The following is a 16,676-nucleotide window of genomic DNA, read 5'->3' as shown; positions in this document are numbered from 1 at the left end:
CAAAGTCTTTCAATTTCTGTTTGCTATGAAAGGTCTTTATTTCACCTTCATTCACAAATGAGAGCTTTGCAGGATATAATATTCTGGGCTGGCAATTTTTCTCTCTTAGCACTTGGGCTATGTCTCACCATTCCCTCATAGCCTGTAGTGTTTCTGATGAGAAGTCAGCTGTGAATCTGATTGGAGATCCTCTGAGAGTAATCTGACGTTTCTCTCTTGCACATTTTAGGATCTTTATGTTTCACTGTGGTGAGTTTAATTACAATGTGTCGTGGTGAGGATCTCTTTTGGTCATGTTTACTGGGGGTTCTATGAGCTTCCTGTACTAGGATGTCTCTGTCCTTCTCCAGACCCGGAAAGTTCTCTGCTAGTATCTCACTAAAAAGGCCTTCTAATCCTTTCTCTCTCTCCATGCCTTCAGGAACTCCTAGAACCCGAATGTTGGTTTTTTAAATAGTATCCTGTAGATTCCCAACAATATTTTTTAGATTTCTAATTTCCTCTTCTTTTCTTTGGTTTGACTGTATCCTGTCCTGTTCTCTGTCTTCTAAGTCTGATATTCTCTCTTCTGCTTCACCCATTCTGTTTTTAAGGCTCTCTAATGTGTTTGTCATTTGATCTATTGAGCTCTTCATTTCATTTTGATTTCTCTTCACTATCACACTTTCCTGCTCTACTAGTTTCTGCATTTCATTTTGACTCTTCCTTAAAATTTCATTTTCACGAGAGAGATTTTCATTCCTGTCCAATAAGGATTTCTGTAGTTCAAGGATTTGCTTTTGAAAACTTCTAAATGTTCTTATCATAAATTTTTTGAAATCCGTGTCTTGCATTTCTTCTATCTCATCATCTTCATAATCTTGGTTTGGGGTGTTTTGTTTATTTGGAGGCATCATAATGTCATCGTTGATCTTGTTCCCTCGATTTCTGTGTTTATTACTTGGCATGGTTAATTCTGTTTCCCTCACTGTGAGGTTTTTTTTTTATTATTATTATACTATGTCCATGTTAAGTGGACTGCCTGCTGTTGGAGGAGCCTTGGAGGCTTGAGATGGGTGTGGCCTGAGAGCTCTGCTTGGTTCTTCAGGGTTACAGGTGTGCAAAGGTGACAACCTCAGGTTATGTGTGGTAAATCTCTCTTTATTTATTTATTCATTTATTTATTTTATTTTATTTTTTGTTCAGGAGGTAAGTAATACTGCAAGGCTGAGCTGAATGGATGGTATTTAGCTTCCGCTGGCTTCTGCCCAAAGAGTCTGTGCAGGCTGGGTTTCTCCTGCGGACTCCCACAGGGTTGCCTAGGCTACTGAATTGTAGCCTTAACTCTCCCCTTTTATTATTATGTATATCCCAGCTCTTTGTCTCTTGCTCGCCTTTGCAAGGTTGGCAGAGAGTGGAACTTGTCTGTACCAGTATGCCCCCACCTATTTATTTATTTATTTATTTATTTTTCCTTCTCTCCTGTAGTCTGTTGGACTTTCCCGCTTCAAAACCCGCATCCCTCTAAAATTCTGTCTGCCGTTTCCCCGCCAATGTCTCTGCTTACTGAGCTCACCTCCGCTTCCAGCGCCGATGTGTGGACTCAGAGCCCTGGGCGTCTCTCCTCTCCCCACTGGTGTCTTTGTCACATAGGCTCCCCTTCCCGCACTGGCGCGCAGACTCTGCGGCTCCCGCGGTTCAGCTTCCACATAGTGGGCGACCCTGCTCTCCCAGTAGGTCCTTTGAGCCACAGTGAATAGCTCCGGAAGAGTTTCCTCTGCAATTTTTTCCTGATCCTTTTTCTGAGGCTACCGTAACTCCTCTTTTATTAAACTAAATTTTCCCGGACTATCGGTGCACGCCCTCACTATTCCGCCATCTTGGCTCCAACTCCTCAAGAGTGTTAATTGTTAAATTAACAAGAGTCACTATGTGGCTGGCGCCACGGCTCAATAGGCCAATCCTCCGCTGCGTGTTCTAGTCCCGGTCATGGCGCCGGATTAAGTCCTGGTTGCCCCTCTTCCAGGCCAGCTCTCTGCTGTGGCCCGGGAAAGCAGTGGAGGATGGCCCAACTGCTTGGGCCCTGTACCCCATGGGAGACCAGGAGAAGCACCTGGCTCCTGCCATCGGATCAGCGCGGTGTGCCGGCCGCAGCGCGCCAGCTGTGGCAGCCATTGGAGGGTGAACCAATGGCAAAAAGGAAGACCTTTCTCTCTGTCTCTCTCTCTCTCTCTCTCACTGTCCACTCTGCCTGTCAAAAAATAAATAAATAAATAAATAGAGTCACTACGCACTAACTTCCCATTCAGGACCTCTGTCCTCAAAGAGTTGTATTATGTCTAAGTGTTACCAAATGATGTATCATTCTTGGGTGCTTTGTTAAAGTTAATTAAGTTTCTGGAAAAAAAAAAGTGAAATCAACTTCAAGATGCAATGACTTTGAACAGCCCTTGTCTCTATTGTTGAGGAACAGTTTTTTGTTTTGTTTTGGCTTGGTTTGGTTTGGTTTTTGGATTTTTTTACTGTGCAAATTGTTGCACTCTTTACTTAGTATACAGTTGGTCTTCTATGTATAAAGTTAATCGAAAATGGATCTTAGTGGAGAATGAGACTGGGAATGGGAGAGGGAGGATGAGGAGGGGTGGGAGAGCAGGCGGGAGGGCGGGTATTTTGGGAAGACTCACTATATTCCTAATGTTGTACTTATTAAATGCATGAAGTCTGATTTCCTTAAATAAAAGGTTTCTTGGGGAGAAAAAATTAATTAAAAAAAAGAAATAACTGTGTCATTAAATCTCATATTCATCAATGTATGTCAGCAATGTCTGATCTTTCTCACTAGACCACAGACTCATAAAGGATGAGAATCCTCTCTACAGACATTAACAATAGTACTGAGCATATAGACAGATTATCAGTCAATAGTTTTAAATGAACAAATGAATTTTTATTTTTAACCTTTTTGTATTTTTATGTCTGTTCTATCCTGGATAAAGGTAAAATACAATGTTTTTGCTGTAGCTACTTTCACCACTCATTTACTTATTCATGCAACCTACTTTTATCTATAATAAATTGCAAATGCTTTTCAAGAAATCTAGCCAAGATGATTATTCAACAATCTATTTATTAAGCAGATAATAAGTACTCTCTGTTCTGTTCAAGAGGGTGTGAGAATTACTAAGAAATTTTAATAAATACATAGGAAAGTTTATAGCAATAATGAGGCCTACCACTTGTTGACTACTTCTTATGTAATCAGCCCCTGTGAGCTACATTATTGATGAGTCCCATTTCACTTCCTTTCTGTTTTTTCAGTACTTGATAAAGTCACAAATTTCTCAGTCTCTCTAATATTTCCTATCTAAATGTGAACATTATTAGGAAGGTATTACAAGTGCTTTAGGCTGGCCTAATGCAGTAAGTTAGGAAGTATCTAGAAATGAGTAACATGTTCTTTGCTACTCAGAAGTTCCTCTTCTTGAATTCTGGGATTGAACTGTGAAGTCTTTTCTCCTGATGGTGCCTGGTGGCTCATCCATCTCTATCTCATATGCAGGCTCATTTGCAGGCTTCATGACCAACGTGGTAAACTCTGACTCCAGGAGTCCTCTCAGAGCCAGTGGGCTTCAAAATTCTCCATGACACTCCCTTTCCTTGTTGAATGTTGTTAGCTTTCTAACTTCCAGAAATCTTGACATGCTGACAAGATTACCAGATACCATGACATCCACCTTGTTTTTTTATCATTTCTGTAGTGATTTTTGTGTTTAAGACACACAGGACCCAAGCTAAACAGTACTCTTTAATATAGAAATGAAAAGATGGTTGCTTCATGTTATAGTGAGTGGGAGTCCCAAGGTGGGACACAATGCAGAACTGCTGTATTATATCTCCTTGGTTTCTTAGTGAGTGTCATTCTTTTGGGGATACAGGATATCTGACTCTGTAACAGTAACATCATAAAGGCAATGCATGAAATCAGCCCTTCTCTTAAGAGCTGAAAGAACGCTCATTGTTGAGGTCCTTTCATTGGTTAAATACTTTTGTATTAGTGGCACAAAATGCCAAAATTGAGCTTACTGTTCAAGTTTTTGGAAAATCTGAATTTAACATTTTATCTTACACGATGAATCAGATACTCATAGGACCAATCCCAGGGTCATGAAAATCTACAAATATAAACAACAAATATCTTTGGTCCTATCTGATTAAACATGTGAATTAAAATTATTGAAGCTTAAATCATACCCTAGGAAGCTCTGAAAATTTAGAACTTTATAAAAAATATATCTACATGTCCCTGGAGAAATTCTGCAGAGCTTTTGCAAAGATTTAAGGGACTCTTTTTAAGAATTTATCAATTGTTCTTAAGTTTGTTGCTTTACAAACTCTTAATTCTTGTGGTATAAAATGTCTAAATTGTTTTTGGTATCATATGAGGTTTGAATGATTATAAATCTATAGAAAATATATAAAAAGGTACCCAGCAGTCTTAACTGGATGAGGGAAATTGTTTCAATAATACCAAAATATGTAGTAAAAATGGATTCCCTGAAAAATACCAATAAATTAATCATTTTAATCTTTCATGAGTCAGAACATATTTAAAAATAGTGAGACCTTGAAAGCTGTAAACAGTTCAGATGTTATAAGCAGAGAAATCAGCCTAACAGTAGACATTTTTAGATAAATAATTCTAGAGTGATCTAATAGCTGATCCGGTTATCTTATTGAAAACTTCAAATTCACTTAAAAACATTTATTGAGCACTTACTGAAAGCCAGACACTGAGATAGAAAGTAATTTTGACTATCTTATTATTATGCTATAATTTCATAATTAATTGTCAATATACCATAAATAGATGGTAGTCTAAAATAAAGTAGAATTAGCGGGAAAGTCACTAACACAGCTGGTTTGATTTGTTGATTCAAGAGTCCTTTAAAAAAATCTTTATGGGGGCCGACGCTGTGGCATAGCAGGTAAAGCTACTGCCTGCATCCCATATGGGCTCCATTTAGAGACCCAGCTGCTCCACTTCGGATCCAGCTCTCTACTATGGCCTGGGAAAGCAGTAGAAGATGGCACAAATGCTTGGGCCCCCGTACCCATGTGAGAGAACTGGAAGAAGCTCCTGGCTCCTGGCTTCAGATCGGCACAACTCCAGCCGTTGTGACCAACTAGGGAGTGAACCAGCAGATGGAAGACCTCTCTCTCTCTTCTCTCTCTCTCTCTCTGCCTCTCCTTCTCTGTGTAACTCTGACTTTCAAATATATAAATAAATCTTAAAAAAATTTTATGTTTCATATATTATACCCGGTGCTAGGAATACAATGTAAGAGAAAAACAGAATCACACATTCATACACACCCACAATCCCTGGCTTAGGGTTATTTTCTGTGTAATCGGAGGACCAGAAAACAAATGGGCAGTTATGAGACCATGACATGAGTACCTTGGAAGAAAGCCCCAAACTGAACAGCATCTAAAATACGCAGGTTGAGGTAGAACTCTCCAGAGGTGACTGTGCATGAACTGAACATTTAAAAGGAACAGAAATTATTTAAAGAAAGATCAGGAACAGCATCCCAAGTGGGGAAAATAGGATTTATGCAAAGGTCTAGAGAACTTTCTTGTTGCAAAGTAATATCCAGTAATGTCAGAGTTGTATCTTCAAGCAATGAGAAACGGAAGGAGAAGGATCAAAAGGTGCAGCTAGAGAGAATGGCCTTTGTACTGATAAACCATTCTAAGGAGTTATATTTTGCTTTAAACACAAGGTGAATTCCTCAGAGGTAGGAAAAAGAGTTCATCATAGTTCCATTTTTAGAAAGATCATCTTTGAGGTAAGATACAAGAGTGTTTGGAGAAAATTAAGGAGAAAGCAAGAAAACCAGCAGATTGTAGTCACTAACAGGCAGACATGAGGTTATGAACTAAGGGACATGGGGAATGAATAGAGAAACATCATGGAAATCAACATTATTTGGCTATCAACTGAAAAAAAGAGCAAGAGAGAAACCGGTGAAGATTGGCACGCAGGTTTCTAACTCAGGCATCTGTTAGGATAGGAAACATAGAGACTAGATCAAGTCTTGGACCGTAGGCCCCAGTCTTTGGAATCTGATGTTCTGGATATCTGTGAGATACCCAAGTGGGGATGGTCAATAGCAGGCACTTGAATGCATGGGTCTGGATAACAGGCAAGAATGTTGGGATGGAATTAGTGTTCAAAATGAATAGCTAGATTTTTGTGTAATAGTATATTCACTCACAGATTTTTATGGGGTACAGTAATATTTCAGCACATGTGTATAGCATTAAATGATCAAGTCAGATAATTGCACCTCCATGTCCTAATATGTGTGTTTTGAACCTACCAGCTCTTCTCTTCCAGTTCTTCATGCCGTGTATAATATATTATTGTAAACTAATACCCCACTTTGCTGTGGAGCACTAGAACGTATTACTTCTAGCTCACTATGCTTGGGTACCTGTTATCCAATCTCCTTCCAAACCTCATCCTCCCACCCTTCCTAGACTCTAATAATAATCACAACTCCAACTTCAGAATGACTTAATTTTTTTTAATTTCCATATGTGAGAGAGACCATGCAGTATTTGTCATTCTGTGTCTGGTTATTTTACTCAACATAATGACTTCCAGTTCCAAACATGCTGTTATGAATGACAGAATGTCATCTTTTGTGACTGAGTAATGTTCCATTGTGTAGATATATATATTTTTTATCTATTTATTCACTGATGGATACTTAGGTGGATTCCATATCATGGCTATTGTGAATAGTGCTACACTGAATGTAAGAGGGCAGGTATCTCTTTGATACACAGATTTAACTTCCTTCCGATATACAACAATATTCTTACCATAACTGTATTATGTTACCAAGATGACAATGTATCTAGTAGATTAATGTAATCTAGGAGATTTTAAGAAACTGAAGCACAAGTAAATTAAGCTTCTAACATCACAGAGACACTAGGCAGCACAAGGTTGGTCTATCAGGATTTTAGTGGAATCATTGGTGAGCAGTTAAAATGGAGTGGACAAAAGAAAAAAGAGAAAAAGTATTTCATTAATGAGAGATAAAGAACTAGAGGCAATGTGTATAAATGACTGTTTGCTAACACAAATATCTAATCCACACAGGCCATTGAGGATAAAATGAAATATTTTATTGCTTGATTTATTTTTTAATTTACTTTCATCCAGAACAATCTCAGATTTACAAAAAGTCACACCCTACCTCTAGCACTTAATAAGTTGCCAGCATCAATTCCTATCACATCCTAAACTAAGGGCATTTTCATATATAAGAAAGCAACCTTCAAAATCAGGAGACTAACATTGATAAAGCACACCCATCCAATCTTCAAACTCCATTCAAGTCTTAACAAATGTTCCAGTAATGTCATCTAAATCAAAAGACATCCAGTCCAGGATCCCATGCATTTAGTTGTCATTTCTCTTTAGTCTCCTTTAATCTGAAACACTTTGTCTTTCACTGGCTTTCAATGACAGGACACTGTTGAAGATTACAGACTAGTTATTTCAGTTTGAGTTTGTCTGCTATTTCCTCGCTATTGGAATCAGGCAATGCATCTAGGGCAGGAGTATCACAGAAATGATGATGTGTCTTCTCAGTCCCACTGCCAGATGGAACATGATTTCAATCTTTCCCATCCCTGGTGATATTAACTTCAGTCTCATGATTAAGGTGATGTCTGCCTGGCTTAGCCACTGAGAAGTTACTCTGCCCCTTTGTCAGTGTTTTATGAGGAGGAATTTTGAGATGTGAATTTCCCATTCATAATCAAATGTTTAATGTGTGTACTTACTTATCAGTAGAAATTCATGACTTCTGGTTTTATTCAATGGGTGCTAACTGTACTTACTGTACAATCATTATTCATTTTGATGCCCTAATTGGTGATATTTGGCCACTCAAAATTCCCCTGAATCTGGTTTCTCTGTCCTTGAACATGCCTCCATCATTCTTTGAGCAAGTCTCATTATCTAGCAAAACAAAATGCCCAGTCCCATCCCGTGCTTTGTTTATCACAGTCCAGGAAGCATACTTTTCCAAGAAACCCTGATTCAACTCAGTGAATGTACACAGAAGCCAAATCACAACACTTTTTCTATTGGAGTATTGTTGCTCAGGCCCTTAAATCTTGTGTCAGGTTGTATATCTTTCTTAGATAACTGATGAGGGAACATTTACCAACTTCAGAGAAAATATCCTGCCCATTTACAGGAGCACAGCCTTTCCTTCTGGGTAATTTATCCAACATCAATACTTTCTACATCAGTCACACGTATATAACACTGGACATTAAACACTGCCCACCCAGGCTGGTTCTTGAATTCCACAGTTCCTCATGCCAAGTGCACCTAGTAATGAGTCCATGTTTTACTGTGAGCATCTAACTGCCTTGATTACTCATCTCTTGTCTTAACCTCTTGAATAAGAATGCTCACAACTCCCCTAAGAACAAAGCAACACTTTGTGATGCCAGACATCCTAAATTAATTCAGGATCAAAAAAAAATTTTCATCTCTTCCCATAACATAAACGTGAAGAACATCTCAAAACGATAATCTTCTCCAGCAATACAGAACAAATTTTATTACCAAGAGAACGTTTAAATTCTCAGTGTAAAAAAAAATCAGATTTGGGTTAACAACATTCTATTCACAAGAAAAATAGGTGAATGCCAGCTTTATTTTTAATAAAAAAAAGTCCACTTAAACAATTCCTTGAGAACAAAGGAGCATTATATTTTGCCCTAAGAGGAAAAAAACCACTTGCAGTTGTGAAATAATAAGGTTTCTGTTCTCTGTTATTTAGGTTTTCAAAATTCTTAGGGCCAGTTATCCCAGTCGGTATACCCCCACAGCACTTTATGAATTCTAGATTTGAAATAAACATACAATAGTGGACCATGGTTTGTGTGAACTGATGACAGGCTGAATATTTTTAAAGATTATTTATTGAGGGGATTGGGTTCAAGATGGCAGAATAGGGAGGGAGCTCACTGATAGTCCAGGAAAAAATAGTTTAATAAAAGTGGAGATACTGTAGTCTCAGGGAAGAGTTAGGAAAAAAAAAACTGCAGAGGAAACTCTTCCAGAATTAGGGGGACATGGTAGAACTACGTGGTGGGCATGGGAGCCCACAGCTCAGGAGCCCATGGCTCAGGACCCCAGTTGCCGAAATGGCAGTAACCCGATACACTGGTAGAAAAGTGATAGGAAGAGCCTAGAGGGAACGAGGCTTCAGGCCCCATGGGGGAAAGTACACAGCCTAACTAGAGGAGAGAAAAAAAAAATAAAAGGGAACAGTATGGACACTATTCTTTCTCTCCACTCACCTTACAAAGGCAAGTGAGGCAATAGAGCATGTGCCATTTTGGACATACGTAACAGCTGCACCAGCTCAGGGCTGCGTCCGCCCTCAGCCAAGAAGAAAAACCTGACTCTGGTGGGAAGAAATAACAGGAAACTAAGACCTAGTGAATGTGTGGAGCTTATGAACCAGGACTGTGAAAAACAAATGTGTGGGAGAACTCAAAGTGTGGCTGAGATGTGAGTAGTCTCGGTGGGAGACCCCACAAATTTGGGTGGTTTTGGCTACGTGGTGAGAGACACTACAGCAGCCAGGACTTGAACCAGTACCCATATGGGATGCCAGTGCTGCGTGTGAGGGCTTTAACTCAGTGTGCCACAGCGCCGGCTCCTATCACTCCAATTCTTAAACGGTTATTTCCTGGCTTCCAACATGACATCCAAATTGGAATGGAAAAGGAGGAACTTGATGTTCAAATTCTTATTCTATCTCAACAGTTTCATTTATACAAAAAAACATGAAGATATGTATTATGAAAAACCTTACATGACTTCAACACATTTTGCACTCAAACAATCTCACCTGTTCACTTCAGTTTTCCATTAAATTTTTGAAGTGCTTTTACTTATAAAAGGCACAATAAGGAAATCCATCATTTGCCTGTGACTTCAGTCCTTAAGTAATATAAGTGGGGTCAGAGAGTTCATTAGAGCATAAAGGGCCAACTGCAACCTTCCTAGAACTGAAAACTGATGTTCCTGAGTTTTATTCCAAAGAAACCATGAAGCTGTGTTTTTCTGGAACAGGTAAGAACCAGGAACTGGACCACAGGCCTGGAAAAGTAAATGCATTCCAAAACCACTTATTTTTCATAAAAATTTGGTTTGAGTGTTCTAGGTTTCAAGCACAAAGTCAAAACAGTGCAAACAACTGAAACTAAAGCTTGCAATATTGAGTGATGCAAACCAACTTTAATACATGCCCGTGAAGATACTATAAATTGAAACACTTTAGAGTTTTAAAGCAGAAATTTGTAAACTCTCTTATGCAGATTTTGATGCTCTTATATTCAGGGAAATGGTCATGGAGTGAGATCAGGACTCTGAGTAGCAGTTGCAGCCCCTGTTTTGCATGGCAGAAGCATTCACAGCTTCAACCCCCTGGGGAAGAGATGGAATGCCAGACAAGGACATGCAACTCAGAGAACATATTGTAAAGGGCATGGTGCTGTCTGCAGGCCAAATTCAGTCAACAAACAGGTTCTATTCAGCCAACACTATATAGAGGCTCACATGCAAATTCTTGGTTTTTGCTGATTTGTAATTCCCCCTTATGCACACACACACACAGGCAGGTTAATCTGGACATAAGCATTGTTGGGCACTGCCTAAAACCTCCATTACAATATGGTGCCTGGTGGATGTTCGAGGGGTGTGTCTGTGGCTGCTGCGGTTAAGCTACGTAAGATCAGACCACCGGCAGGGATAGGTCTGCTTTGGTTTCGGACACGTGGACAGTGCGTGATCCCTATACTTTGCTTAAGACGCCCCTGTGCATGGTCCACCCACGCCTGCATGCCCTTTTCGCTGATTGGCTCCCCTACTGAGCATGTCTTTTGTAAGCCTTATAAGCCTGTGCACTTCCTCAATACAGTAGTTCCTGCTTCGACAGAACTCACCGGTGCTTGCTGTGGTGTGCTTGCCCCGTCGACCTGACCTCTCCCATTCGCCTTGTCAGGGAGTGCTTGTACTGTCCCCTGCTGGTTAGGGGCCAGCCTCAGGCTTAAGACCCCAACAAGCACATCTAGATTATGACACTGAAAATGTAAAAGAAAACAGTTTTCCATCTTCCTTGAATGTTCTTGCAAGTTTGGCCCCATTTTTCTGCAATAATAGAGATCTGTGATGCAACTGTCCATAGCTTCTAGAACCTCCCTCTGCCTATTGTCTCTTCACCCAGTCCATTTCATGTATCTGGATTTTCTGACAGGTTCCTGTTTGTCTCTGAGCTGGTGATTTCTGTCTGAAAGAGGAGCATAAGAAGTCTCACTCTTTGTCAGGCTCAGTCTCTTGCGTACGCCCTTGAATGACCTGAGAGGAGGGGGAACGCACACCTGGTGGAAGAGGCTGGCGAAGAACTCTACAGGGAAGCAGCAGCCAACAAACAGGCCTGATGTGCCAGGTGTTCAGCAAAGGTTTGGGGAAGGAATTAACACATCAGCAAATATTAACTAAGAATGAGAAACAAATAGACATCAAGTCAGTTTAAAAGGCAATAATTTTTCATCTGGATTCTCTTTTTTTATAGCAACTTTTCAAGTTCATTGAATATGTATTACCTGTTGAATATAAAATATTGTGATTAAGTGTTATAACATTTAAATTAAATATCACTTTCCCAAGAAAACATACTTAAAACATATCTATTCCAGCAGATACTGTGGTGCAGCAAGTTAAATTGTCACTTTTGATACCTGAATCCCATATTGGAGTGTGGGTTTAAGTTGCAATAACACAGCTTCTGACCCAGCTTCCTGCTAATGTGCCTGGGAAGGCAGTGCAGGATAGTTCAAGTACTTGAGTTTCCTGTCATGCACATGGGAGATCCAGATGGAGTTCCTGACTCTTGGCTTCAGCCTGGCCCAGCCCTGGCTATGGCACTTGGGGAATGAATCAGCTAATAGGAGACTCTCTCTCTTTCTCTGTCTCTCTCTCGTCACTCCCTGTGTCACTCTGCCTTTCAAATAAGCAATCACAAATCAATGTCTTTTTAAAAAGTCCTATATATAAAATTGTCAAAGTATCTCCCTTGAAATTTGCAGTAAATAGTATTAAAAATAATTAAACTGAATCCTACTTATAATACTTTCAATTAAGACTAAGCACCTATTGGTTTGAAACTATATATATATATATATATATATATATATATACATATGTACTTTTATTAAAACAAGTAACATGCTGACACAAATTAAAATGCTTTGGGAAGTTACAAATATATGTAAATTTCACACTTTCTTCTTTTACAGTAGAAGAACTAGCTGAATCAACTCTTATTTGAACTCATGTGTAAAATGCACAATTTTCCTTAATGGAAAAGGTAATAAAAATGAATCATGGGCCGGCGCCGTGGCTCACTAGGCTAATCCTCCGCCTTGTGGCGCCGGCATACTGGGTTCTAGTCCCGGTTGGGGCGCTGGATTCTGTCCCGGTTGCCCCTCTTCCAGGCCAGCTCTCTGCTGTGGTCAGGGAGTGCAGTGGAGGATGGCCCAGGTGCTTGGGCCCTGCACCCCATGGGAGACCAGGAAAAGCACCTGGCTCCTGGCTCCTGCCATCGGATCAGCGCGGTGCGCCAGCCGCAGCACACTGGCCACGGCGTCCATTGGAGGGTGAACCAACGGCAAAAGGAAGACCTTTCTCTCTGTCTCTCTCTCTCACTGTCCACTCTGCCTGTCAAAAAATTTAAAAAAAAAAGAATCATGCATTTTCTAAGAATTAATTCATATTATGATACCTGTGTGTTCTTCAGAGTAACATCAGTTTAATCACAAACAGCATAACCAAGGTTGTGTTACAGTTTGTAAAGTCAAGACACCCATCTTGGGTGATGCAAACTGGTCTTGGGCAGCTCACTTAATGTCCTAAAGTCTTAGTATTCTTATCAACAAATAGATTATATGGTGCAGATATTGTGGCACAGTGGGTTAAGCCACTGCTGTAATGCCAACATTCCAAATCAAAGTACAGGTTTGAGTCCAGGCTGCTCCACTTCCAATCCAGATTCCTGCTAATGTGCCTGGGAAAGCAACAGACAATTGCTTAAACCCTAAACCCTTGTCACCCATGTGGGAAACACAGACGGAGTTCCAGATGCCTGGCTTCAGCCTGGCCAACCTCCAGCACTTGTAGCTATTTTGTGTGTGAACAAGAGGATACAGTTTCTCTCTCTCTCTCTTTCTGCCCTTCAAATAAATAAATCTTTTTTAAAAATAGATTGTGCCCAAATAATAGGTCTATCCTGGAAAATTTCCCGCTTGCACTTTATAAAAATTTGTATACCGTTGTAATTAGAGGGGATGTTTTGCATATGTTTAATAGAACTAGGTGGATTGTTGTGTTGTTTAAGTCTTCTAAATCTTTACTTATCTTCTGTCTGGTTGTTCTATCCATTATTGAGAGCAAGATATTGGAATCCCTAACTATTAATGCAGAACTATTTTCCCCTTCAGTCTGGAAATTTCTGCTTAATATATTTTGGTGCAAATCACTAAGTTCATAAATGTTTATTTTTATATTATTGCTATATTAATTTTTATTAATACACACATAATGTCCTTTGTTTCTAATCTTTTCTGATGTAACATCTGTTTTGTCTGATGTTAGTACAGCCATTCCTTATCAGTTCTGGTTACTATTTACAGTAAACATCTTTTTCTATATTTTCACTTCCAATCTATTTGTACCTTTACATCTAAAAATGAGTACATTGTAGATAATGTATAGTTGAATAACTTTTTAATCAATTCTGCTAATATAATTTTTGATTGAAGACTTCAGTATATTTACATTACAGTAATTATATACAAAGAGGTACTTATTTCCATGATATGTGCTATATACGAAGAGGTACTTCATTCCATCATATGTGCAATAGCTTTTCTTTTCTATATGCCTTAATAGCCTGCCTAGTGATTTTCTAATTTCCCCAATACATAGCCTTGCTATAAAGTGACCAAGTTTTTAATGTTGAGTTCCCAGAGAGGGAAAAAAGAGAAAAATTAAGGGGGAAAAGGGGCACTGGCCCTTTAAGTTTCCTGGAAGTCAGTTCACTTCAGGGGGAGGAGCTTGCAACAATAAGGGTGCAATAATAATGGTTAATGTTTTTTCATCTGTAATTTTGTGATCAGAAAAAGCAAATGTACCTCAGCAGGTTAATCTGCTGCTTGGAATTCCTGCATGCCATATCTGAGTGCTGGTTTGAGTTCCAGCTACCCCACTTCTAATCTGCCTTCCTGCTGATATGCCTGGGAAGTAATGAATTAATGCTCAAGTACTTGATTTCTTGCCACCTACATGGGATACCTAGAAGGAGTTCCTGGTCCAGCCCCTGTTGTTGCAGCCATTTGGAGAGTGAACCTACAGACAGAATATCTGTTTCTCTCTTATTCTGAAAGGCGGTCAGGGCTCTTTTTACCCACTCTGGTTCCCACTGCTGTGTGCAGGTTGCTCCAGAAAGATAGACACTCTGCCTGCCAAGAGGCTGAGAGTAGGCACTGTGCTAAGAGTTGGAATTGACTGATATTAATCATTATTTCCACCCAAATCTTCCTAATGAAAGTTGCAGGCCTTCAATAGACTTTATATAGTTAATAAATAGCAAAATAGTTATTTCAGATAGATTCTACAGGTGCTATTGTCATCCAGGTGGACAGTTAATTTTGTGTGATTTTCATACTGTCACTGCTAGTTACAGTTTGCATGATATATATTTTCTTATTATTTTACTTTCAACCTTTTTGTCTTTGAATCTTAGTATAACTAATGTACCACATATAGTTCAACATAGTTTTTAATCCATTATGGCAATGTCTGCTTTCTCATTGAAGTTTTTAGTGCATTCACATTTAGTGTAGTTACTGATAAAATAGAATTACTATTTTACTACTTTTTTACAGGTCTTAATTTACTACCTTCTTTGGTTTTGAAGAAATATTTTCTAGGGTACTATTTTAATTCCCTTGTTTCCCTTTACTACATTTTTAGTCTATTTTTAGTGATTAGGGCTTATAATTTGCATATTAATTCAATCTAGCTTAGAGTGATACAAACTTCAATTGTAAACAAAATTTCTGCTACAATATCACTCTATTATCTCTCCCTCCCTTGTACTATTGTCACCATATACATTATATATGTATACATTATAAGTCCATTGATATATTTTTGTTGTTACTTTTTTTAAAGATTTTTTTAATTTATTTATTTCACAGGTAGAGTTTCAGACAGAGAGAGAGAGACAGAGAGAAAGGTCTTCCTTCTGTTGGTTCACCCCCCAAATGGCCACTACAGCTGGCGCTGTGCTGATCCAAAGCCAGGAGCCAGGTGCTTCCTCCTCTCCCATGTGGGTGCAGGTGCCCAAGCACGTGGGCCATCCTCCACTGCCTTCCTGGGCCACAGCAGAGAGCTGGACTGGAAGAGAAACAACCGGGACTAGAACCCGGTGCCCATATAGGATGCCGGAGCCCCAGGCAGAGGATTAACCAAGTAAGCCACGGCGCCAGGCCCTATTGTTTTATGCAGTTGTCTTTTAAATCAGATAGCGGAAAAATATATTATCAAAAATACATTAATACTGTTTTTCATATTTCCGTATGCAATTATATTATCATTACTCTTCATTTCTGCATGTGGAGTTGAGCTACGTGCTGTGCCCCACTGAATCCTAGCCTACTTATATTTAACTGTGCTTTATTTATTTATTTGAAAGCCAGAGTGACTGACAGGCAGAGAGAGATTGTCTATCTACTGGTTCACTCCCCAAATGCCTGCAATAATGGAGTCTGGACCAGCCTGCCTGAAGCCAGGAGTTAAGAACTCCATCGGTGTCTCCCTATGGGTAGCAGGAATTCAAGTGCTTGATCCATCATCTACTGCTTCAAAAGCATATTATTGGGGAACTGAATCTGAACTGGAGTAGCCAGTGCTCAAACCAGCACCCAGATATGGGATGTGGGCATCCCAAGTGGCAACTTAACCCATTGCACCCCAATGCCCACCTCTTTTAAAATTTAAACAGACCCTTTTTGAGCTTATTTCTCTGGAAGTGGTACTTTTTCCTCTGGCTGGTGGCTTCAACTTCTGCCTGGAAATCTCTTTAAGAGAAACCCATCTGTTCCTTAGGTATATTTTGTACTTCCCCTATAACAACAGTGGGTGACAAGTCCCCCACCACATAACAAAGGGCCCCTTCCTCTGGTTTTCAATAGCCCATTATTCTCCAGCATCCTTCAAAAGGACCTCTGCCAAGAATCTTTTCAAGTCTCATCCAAATTGTGCTGACTATCTGGTTCTACTGACACTGTCACTCATTCTGTTTTATTTTTGTACCAAACCCCCTTCCCAGGTACCAATGCTTTTTATTCCTTGCTGCATAACAAAATGTTCCAAATTTATCATCAAAAACAATAGCAATTATTCACTGCTGGTGTCTGATGGTTCTGGTAGCTGACAGGGCTTCCCTAGGTGAATCAGGCAGTGTCTCTCCTGCAATAGCAGTCAGCCAGTTGCTGGGGCTAGAGTCATCTCAAAGGCTTCCCCAATG

General features: G+C 39.6%; 1 long non-coding RNA gene across 1 annotated transcript in view; it reads right to left on the bottom strand.

The window, feature by feature from the left end:
- Nucleotides 1-11,215, bottom strand: part of LOC103348704 (uncharacterized) — a 202,970-nt gene extending 191,755 nt beyond the window's left edge. The window contains exon 1 of the long non-coding RNA XR_011387354.1: nucleotides 11,032-11,215. This is a non-coding gene — a long non-coding RNA (uncharacterized lncRNA). The remainder of the gene's footprint in view (nucleotides 1-11,031) is intronic.
- Nucleotides 11,216-16,676: the final 5,461 nt, after the last annotated feature.

The sequence above is a fragment of the Oryctolagus cuniculus genome, chromosome 3 (assembly GCF_964237555.1).
Source record: "Oryctolagus cuniculus chromosome 3, mOryCun1.1, whole genome shotgun sequence".
NCBI classification, from domain to species: domain Eukaryota; kingdom Metazoa; phylum Chordata; class Mammalia; order Lagomorpha; family Leporidae; genus Oryctolagus; species Oryctolagus cuniculus.
The sequence above is the reverse complement of the archived record's forward strand: the minus strand, read 5'-3'. Positions and strand labels throughout refer to the sequence as shown.